Below are 8,711 nucleotides of genomic sequence, written 5' to 3' on the forward strand. Positions count from 1 at the left end.
TCAACCCAGAGCCACACTGTAAGTTTATCCAATCTGGAAAGCCAACGAATGTACCAGAGAGCACAGGAGAATGACCAGACTTGCTCTGTTTTCTTCCCCTCTGGTTTCTCTTTGACCCTAGGGCCATGCTCCCATTCCAGCTAGTCCACACAACCACCGTTCTCTCTCTCCCACCATTACTAGGTCACAGTGTCTCCACCAGGGTGCACCCATGCTGGTGATGACCTCTCACATAGTCTTTCCCTCTCTGATTTATTTATTTATTTATTTATTTTATTTATTTATTTTTTTACCTCTGGCTTACAAGCTGTTGGATGTAGATGGAAATGGCTCAATTAATTTCTGGACACTTAGATACATATGTAGTTCTTGAGAAAATAGTGTGCTGATAATTCACTGAGACAAGTATGAGGATCCTATACCCTTTATGGATTAAAAGAAAAGAGCATTAATTAAGGAAATTATTCCTCTTTTTATTTGAGTCCATCCAAGTTGTGTTTCTTCCCATTCTTAATTTATTCCCCTTAGCTATTTGATTCAAGTTAGTTCAATTAAATATTGAACTATATGTAAGGCAGAGTTACAAGCTATAGAATAAATACTACTCCTACCTGTACGAGATTTTAGAGTAATTCATTTTTTTTTTTTTTTGTCACCTCCGGCTACATAGAAGAATCACTTGGGGAGAACCTAAAACCATTGATGTCAGCAGTCTATTTGCAGGAACTCTGACTTAAATGGTTTGGTCAGTGGCATCTAGGACACTTTTTTTTTTTCTAAGATTTTATTTAATTAATTAATTTATTTGAGAGAGAGAGAGAGAGAGAGAGCGTGAGTGGGGGAAAGAGCAGAAGGGGAGGGAGAAGGACAAGCAAACTCTACACTGAGCCCCACACAGGGCTCGATCTCAGGATGCTGAGGTTACAATCTGAGCCAAAACCAAGAGTCCGATGAATCTGAACCACCCAGGTACCCCAAGGATTTTTTTTTTGAAGTGATACGCCTGTGCAGCCAGAGCTGAGGACCACTAAGGCAGGCACGTGTGCACAAAATAGCTGTGCTACAAAGCAGAATATAATTTAATGCTTATAAGACAGGTACCATCGCTAAGATGAGGTCCCCAGGGCTTCCTCATAAGCACCTGCCCCTTTCTCCTCACTGTGTTCTGGCTTAGTTGCTTGACTAATCTCATTTCATAAATCCCTACAGACATTGATTGCTAAGCTTTTTTTTTTTTTTCATTCATCTCTAATCAGTGTTTTGGCTGTTGGACTAGGTTCCTTCAGGTCATGGACCAAGGTCTGCAGTCAGATTAAATGATTTCACACCTGGGCAGCTCACAATATAGGCCAGTCACTTAACGTCTATGCATCCTAATTATTTATCTGTAAGATGGCGATTATAATAGTGTGGGTTGAAGTGAGCAACTCAAAGCACAACTGAGAGGGTTGGCGTGAAGATATAATAAAATATTGCCTGTACATTATTTAGTTTCAGTGCACATAATGAGAGAGCCAGGAGCGTGAGCTATTGTTATTACTAGTCTCTCTTGCCCCAGAATCCGGCATGCTGATTTGCACTTAAGTACTTAATAAATAAAAATACCCCTGTACTTGACTTCACAGGCCAGGTTTGTTGAACTCCAGTGGATGTGTAAGCACTTCTTTGACAAAAGGCAGGCTGCCAGTAGTCCAAACTGTGCCTCTGTGCAACTTAGGAAAAGGACACTGTGCTTGTTTTGCTCTGTTGTTGTTTTTTTGTTTTGTTTTGTTTTGTTTCCTGGGACAATCAGCCATGGTCAGTGCCTCGAGAGACTGACCTCTCCTGCCTCTATCACATGGGCACCCTTGTAAGCAGACTTGGGATCTGCTAGTGGGAGACCCGAGAAGAGGAGTCAAAGGGCAGAGGGAGGAGTGGGACATTTATTCCGGCTCCGTCCCCGCTCCAGGCCTGCATCTGTGGCCCGTCCACACGTCCACATGGGCAGCTTTCACAGGATTCATCCAGCTTTCATAGGATTCTGCAATCACCATTTCCTTCTGTGTTCTTGGGTCTAGGAATGATGATGGCTTCCGGCTCTTGCCAGTCTCCAAGTGCAATATCCCTTATCGGTCTCCTTAGCCTTGTCCACACCTGGGAAGGGTGGGGAGGTCATCTCTCCACTAAAGTCTTTTGAACTGAGCTGGACTCAGTTTCCTATTAGGTCCCTGCCTAATACCTGCTTTTCCCTCAATGCCATTTTACTGCCCTCTGCTGGAAACTTGTGGTAAGCAAACTACATTTATTCGGTCTCCAAAGGCAATGCTGCCATTTAGATGTGGGTTGAAGTGAGCAACTCAAAGCACAGCAAAGTCGGAGGCACAACATTGATGATTTAATGTACCCATCTAGCCATCTTTGCCGCAGAAAAGAACCCCAAAGACTCTTCACTTCGTTATTCAGGGTGTCACCTGTGAGCGCTTCTTAATTCTGTTTTTCTCTTCAGATTCTTTCAAGTCCCTCTGTCACGTAATCTGCGTCCCTTGGAAAACTCCACTCTTCCCCACCAGGTAAATAATTGTAATTTGGGCGGGGGAACATATGTCTATGTAAAATTGTTCATTGTTTATCTGAAATTTAAAATGTAACTGGTCGTCTTGTATTCTTATAGGCCTTCCCATTGCTTGTTTGTCACTTGAGGAAACTTGTCTTCATCAGTGTGGGTATGTGTGTGCCAAGTGCGGCTACACCCCCTCTCCCCGGGATGTGAAAAGAACAAATATTACCATTTACAGTTGGAATGTAATTTTATTTCTTTCTATAAGATCCAGATTATGAGCAATAATAGAAAGTAAAGGGGTGGGGCACCTGGGTGGCTCAGTTGGTTGGGCGTCCATCTCTTGGTTTTGGCTCAGGTCATGATCTCACACATCAGGCTCTGTGCTCAGTGAGGAGGCTGCTTGGAGCTTCTCTCCCTCTGCCCCTCCCTCCCTCCCTCCCTCCCTCCCTCCCTCCCTCCCTCCCTCCTTCAAATAAATTAATATTTATTGATGATTAATAATAAATGATCATTTAATCATGTCATTTTAAGTTGATTTGATGTATTGCTTATACCCTGATGTAAAATTTCATATATCATCATTTCTTTCAAAGACCTTATTTTTTTTTAAGGTTTTATTTATTTCTATGACAAAGACAGAAAGAGAGCACAAGCAGGGGGAGCAGCAGGCAGAGGGAGAGGGAGAGGGAGAAGCAGGGAGTCAGACATGAGCTCGATCCCAGGACCCCGGGATCATGACCTGAGCTGAAGACAGACACTCAACCAACTGAGCCACCCCGGTGCCCCTCAAAGACCTTATTAAAACACTACCAGTTATTCAGTTTTTGACCACATCAAAAAATTATAAAAATACCCCAAATACCCTTACTCAAAGTCTTTGTCTATGGTATATCTGTCTCTTTGTTATGCTTACACTTACCCTTCATTCGCTAACAAATATCTTTAATACATCTAATGAAAATGACATTTGATAGGCACAGAGTGCGAACAGTGTAAGACCCCTCCTGGGCTCTCAGCCTCATACTTTGACAAGAACACCACAAATGCTTGGTGGCTTATGGTAGTCCCTTCTATATAACAAATTAATTCAAGTCTCAGTGGCTTGAAACAACAGTATTCGTATCTCACAGTTTCTGTCAAAATGACTCAGACATGTAGTATTCCTTTTTTTGTTTTTGTTTTTCCTTCTGCCTCCAACCTCATAACTATCCCTCCCTTCGCCCTACTGCCATCCTGGTTGGGAGCTAGTGGGCTCCCATGGGGCCTCCCACCAGCTCCCACCAGCTGGTGGCCCCTCACACACATTGTCTACACAGCAGGAACATGATCTTCAAACAAAGCTAGACTGTACCATTCCCTTCTCAGGACCCACCCAAAGTTTCAGGCCTTTATCGCTCACAGAATCTGGGTCCTTGGCTCCAGAGCCTCACAGGCCCAGTCCCTGTTGGCCAGGGCTAGAGTCTTACCTCAAGGCTGGAGTGGGAAAGGAGCTGCCCTCAGCCCCTTCATGTGCTTGCAGGCAGGATTCAGTTCTTCAGGGGCTGGTGGCCTGAGGGCCTTACTTACTCGCTGGCTGTTGACTGGAGGTTGCTCTCAGTTTCTTTTCACGTAGACTTCTCAGTACTGCAGCCAGTTTCCATCAGAGGCAGCAAAGGCCAGGGACTACCAGCAATAAGCTGCCATCTTTTGTCACTTCACCGTAAAAGTTACACATCTTGATACTTTTGCTCTATTCTCTTTGTCTAGAGGAAGTTTTTTAAGTCCAGCCCTTAAGAAAAATTAATTTTAGGAGTGAAAACTGTAGTCACCTTTACTATACTTTATTTATTTATTTTTTATGAACTGTTACATAAATCTTTTTATTTTATTTTATTTTTTTTTTGTATATTTTTTTTATTGGAGTTCAATTTGCCAACATACAGTGTAACACCCCATGCTCATCCCGTCAAGTGCCCCCCTCAGTGCCCGTTTTACTACACTTTAATTTCTGGCTTTGTTTTTTTCTTAGGAAGTATGACATCACTGAAGTGATTACCTTGATGGAAGAGAGCAGAGGGGAATGTTTTTTAAGTTAAGGGAGGGGTGGGGGAGGTGGGGTAGCAGGAGAGATCGCCCAAGTAAAGAAGTTGGCAGCCAAGGAAACTTGAATGCTGCTGCCCTCAGGTTGAGTGGGGTGAGGGATTGGAGTTGGTTTTAGCTGGATTTAAAGACCGAAAGTGGGTATTTCTGACACCCCCATGTAAATGTGTGGACTGAGAGTCACAATCACTTCTGATGTTTGTTGATGTTTCTTCACTGTAAGAGCGGACACACGATGGGGAGAGGCCTGACACCAGCGCTTTAAACTAACTGCATGGTTATTTATGGATTTAAATTTTGGTGTGTCTAATTTAAATTGGTTGTTTGTAAAAATCTGTATAAAACCTATTAAATTGTGTTAGGTAGAATTAGTTCCAGAAGAATTTTTGATGCTTGCACCAGACTTAATATTCCGTTTCATAATTATTTTCCAATACATGAAATGCTGAAAAAAAAAAAAAGACCAGAACAAATGAGTTCTTGCTAATTTCATTTGCTATTTTTAGCTATCAGAATATAGTGTTTATTGGACTTAGGAGATAAAAATGTTACAAACATTTTTGAGTTTGAGATAAAATCTTAGTAAAATGAACAAAAATAATGATATACTCCATGCCTCATTCTTACTTTTATTGCTTTTTCCAATAAGAAAAAAAAAAAAAGGAGAGGCATTGGCAAAAGCATACACTTTGGTAAAAGAGTCAAGAATTCATAGAATGACTTCCACCATTGTATCAACTGGAGTTTTGAAGTAAAAATGTCTCCCTATCCCACAAAACAGAAAGCTGTTTCAAATAAATGTATAGAAAAAAAAAGGATTGTATTGGTCTCTTTTGGACAAGAAAGCTACGAGAATAACCGATCTACTGTGCTTCAGTGTAATTCCTTAGTTAACTGCAATACCATGTAAAAATTATGATAATAAACATGGTTGCTCAAGAAAAAAGGGAAGAAAAAGATTCTACCTGGGACCTCAGCAATCAGGTCACTCGACTCCTTTTTCAAGACACCCCCACCCCCAACGCTTCTCCTGCAGGTTTGAACAAATGGATCAGATCTCCCCAGCCAGCCTCTCCAACATTGATCCCTCTCTTCTCTCCTCCATCCTTTGTTCTGGTCCTCACACTTACTAACTTCTAGAGCCTCATTCAGGCGAGTCAAGCACCCTGAAAAACGAATGAGTAAACAAAAAGCAAATCTGCTGGAGGTAGTCAAAGTATGCATTATTTTCAGCAGACAAATTTCCCAATAGCTTTCGCCTGGATCCATTCAGGCTCTGACTCGTGTGGTAGCGTCTAGTTCATTCTGTCAAATGACTGAATATAATTGAGAACTTAGTGTGGGAAGCAGATTAACACAGGCTGCTTTGCCATTATTCTCCAAGGTGAGTGAAAATGACCTGTTTGGCTGTGCAGCTAATCCTCTGAGGAGAATTAAAGGGTTCATAATGTATCTGTTTGATGAAGTTTAGCAGTAATATCTGTGGGCCAGATATTTCATGGTGTTTAGAGACGAGACAGTGGATTGTGAGCTCGGGGCAAATTTATTTGTTATTGAATTCTTTCTCTCTCAGCTCATCAATCCTCATGAGCAGACGTGTAGTTTTCAAAAATAGCCTGTCAACAACTTCGGAATCCCCCAGTCGGGTAGGTCCTTGGAGAGGAGATACATTTTCTTGATTAAACAATACACTGTCGCCAGGGCTAGACTTGAAAGGGAGGGGAGAAATGTTGGTGTTGATCATTCTCAACGCTTTTTGCAAAATGCAATTTCTACTTCAGCAAAGCAAATCATTTCTCTTTGCTTACATAACCCAAGTGGCCTGTAAACTCTACTGACCTTTGGGTCATGCCTGAGAACTCAGGTCTGTGAAGATTCCATAGGGCCCACTTCCTTTTTCCAGCTCTCCGTGCACGGTGGGCAGAGGTGAGGCCAAGCTTCGGTCATTTTTCCTGGAGACTTTATGTTATGACTCCTTAGAGCTCTCCCAGAGCACATCCTGCCTCCTGTGCTTCAAGTTCTCAAAAGAAAATATAAGACAATACCAAATTGCTGTATGAGTTCTAGCAATCTTGGGGGGGAGGCTTTTGGGTTTTCTACGTAGAGTATCATGTCATTGGCGAAGAGGGGGAGTTTGACTTCTTCTTTGCCAATTTGAATGCCTTTAATGTCTTTTTGTTGCCTGATTGCTGAGGCTAGGACTTCCAGTACTATGTTGAATAGCAGTGGTGAGAGTGGACATCCCTGTCTTGTTCCTGATCTTAGGGGAAAGGCTCCCAGCGCTTCCCCATTGAGAATGATATTTGCTGTGGGCTTTTCGTAGATGGCTTTTAAGATGTCGAGGAATGTTCCCTCTATCCCTACACTCTGAAGAGTTTTGATCAGAAATGGATGCTGTATTTTGTCAAATGCGTTCTCTGTATCTAATGAGAGGAGCATACGGTTCTTGGGTTTTCTCTTGCTGATATGATGAATCACATTGATTATTTTACGAGTGTTGAACCAGCCTTGTGTCCCGGGGATAAATCCTGCTTGGTCATGGTGAATAATTTTCTTAATGTACTGTTGGATCCTATTGGCTAGTATTTGGTAGCATGGCAGGATACAAAATCAATGCCCAGAAATCAGTGGCATTTCTATACACTAACAATGAGACTGAAGAAAGAGAAATTAAGGAGTCAATCCCATTTACAATTGCACCCAAAAGCATAAGATACCTAGGAATAAACCTAACCAAAGAGGTAAAGGATCTATACCCTAAAAACTACAGAACACTTCTGAAAGAAATTGAGGAAGATACAAAGAGATGGAAAAATATTCCATGCTCATGGATTGGCAGAATTAATATTGTGAAAATGTTAATGTTACCCAGGGCAATTTACACGTTTAGTGCAATCCCTATCAAAATACCATGGACTTTCCTCAGAGAGTTAGAACAAATTATTTTAAGATTTGTGTGGAATCAGAAAAGACCCCGAATAGCCAGGGGAATTTTAAAAAAGAAAACCATATCTGGGGGCATCACAATGCCAGATTTCAGGTTGTACTACAAAGCTGTGGTCATCAAGACAGTGTGGTACTGGCACAAAAACAGACACATAGATCAATGGAACAGAATAGAGAACCCAGAAGTGGACCCTGAACTTTATGGTCAACTAATATTTGATAAAGGAGGAAAGACTATCCATTGGAAGAAAGGCAGTCTCTTCAATAAATGGTGCTGGGAAAATTGGACATCCACATGCAGAAGAACGAAACTAGACCACTCTCTTTCACCATACACAAGGATAAACTCAAAATGGATGAAAGATCTCAATGTGAGACAAGATTCCATCAAAATCCTAGAGGAGAACACAGGCAACACCCTTTTTGAACTCAGCCACAGTAACTTCTTGCAAGTTACATCCACGAAGGCAAAAGAAACAAAAGCAAAAATGAACTATTGGGACTTCATCAAGATAAGAAGCTTTTGCACAGCAAAGGATACAGTCAACAAAACTAAAAGACAACCTACAGAATGGGAGAAGATATTTGCAAATGACATATCAGATAAAGGGCTAGTTTCCAAGATCTATAAAGAACTTATTAAACTCAATACCAAAGAAACAAACAATCCAATCATGAAATGGGCAAAAGACATGAACAGAAATCTCACAGAGGAAGACCTAGACATGGCCAACACGCACATGAGAAAATGCTCTGCATCACTTGCCATCAGGGAAATACAAATCAAAACCACAATGAGATACCACCTCACACCAGTGAGAATGGGGAAAATTAGCAAGGCAGGAAACCACAAATGTTGGAGAGGATGCGGAGAAAAGGGAACCCTCTTACACTTGGTGGGAATGTGAACTGGTGCAGCCACTCTGGAAAACTGTGTGGAGGTTCCTCAAAGAGTTAAAAATAGACCTGCCCTATGACCCAGCAATTGCACTATTGGGGATTTACCCCAAAGATACAGATGCAATGGAACGCCGGGACACCTGCACCCCGATGTTTCTAGCAGCAATGTCCACAATAGCCAAACTGTGGAAGGAGCCTTGGGGTCCATCGAAAGATGAATGGATAAAGAAGATGTGGTTTATGTATA

General features: G+C 41.8%; 1 long non-coding RNA gene across 1 annotated transcript; it reads left to right on the top strand.

Annotated features, from left to right (window-relative positions):
- The first annotated feature begins 2,485 nt into the window (after positions 1-2,485).
- LOC144285736 (uncharacterized) lies at positions 2,486-4,619 on the top strand. The gene is made up of 3 exons (XR_013354000.1): positions 2,486-2,549; positions 2,651-2,702; positions 4,548-4,619. It is a non-coding gene; the product is annotated as an uncharacterized LOC144285736 (long non-coding RNA).
- The last annotated feature ends 4,092 nt before the right edge of the window (positions 4,620-8,711 follow it).

Source organism: Canis aureus, chromosome 1 (genome assembly GCF_053574225.1).
Source record: "Canis aureus isolate CA01 chromosome 1, VMU_Caureus_v.1.0, whole genome shotgun sequence".
Lineage (NCBI taxonomy): Eukaryota > Metazoa > Chordata > Mammalia > Carnivora > Canidae > Canis > Canis aureus.